The sequence below is a fragment of the Arachis duranensis genome, chromosome 7 (assembly GCF_000817695.3).
Source record: "Arachis duranensis cultivar V14167 chromosome 7, aradu.V14167.gnm2.J7QH, whole genome shotgun sequence".
NCBI classification, from domain to species: domain Eukaryota; kingdom Viridiplantae; phylum Streptophyta; class Magnoliopsida; order Fabales; family Fabaceae; genus Arachis; species Arachis duranensis.
In genome coordinates, this window is record NC_029778.3 from 12,374,214 (window position 1) to 12,374,970 (window position 757).

Here is a 757-nt window from a genome sequence, read left to right on the forward strand (position 1 = left end):
ATTTTAATATATTAAATTATGTATATTTTTTTATATAATCATTTAATTATATTTATTTTTTAGATAATTATTTTAATTTTTATATCTCTATTTTACTTTTAGTATAATTAACAATTTGCAATAACATTTGTTTTAGTATATAGATATTTTTGTTTCTATTTTTAAATTTTTTTGGGTCCATCATTTCGTGTGGCTAATCGCATTACTTATTTATTATATACTTTTATGTTAAAAATAATTTGAGCACCCTCAAATGGGCTAAAGCCGTGTATATAATTAACTCGAATATTACACATCACATGCACTTTACCACCCTAAAAAACATATATGGTTAATTATTTCCAAATTTGGTCTATAAGTAATATGTTAAATTTCGTAGCATGCAGAAAGAACAGACATTGATATACTTAGGACGATGAAATGTAATGTATATCTTAAATTAGCTTATTTTTTTTATACAAAAATACCATTGATCGGACAAGATACGTAGGCTTCACTCTTAAGTAATGTAACAAGTAAGTAACCAAAATACTCAAATATGTATGAGGCGCCAATTTTAGTTAGGTGTCCAAAACCAGCCGTTTACTACCAATATTATTACTTTTTAAGTTATTATTTATTATTATTGTTATTGTTGGAGTTAAGTCATCAATCTTTGCCAACACACTCCCTAATAGTTCTCTTTTCTACGCTGGTAACTTTTTGAAAAATATAATTAATAAATTTCCTGATTTTAGATGGTAATATTATTATTATT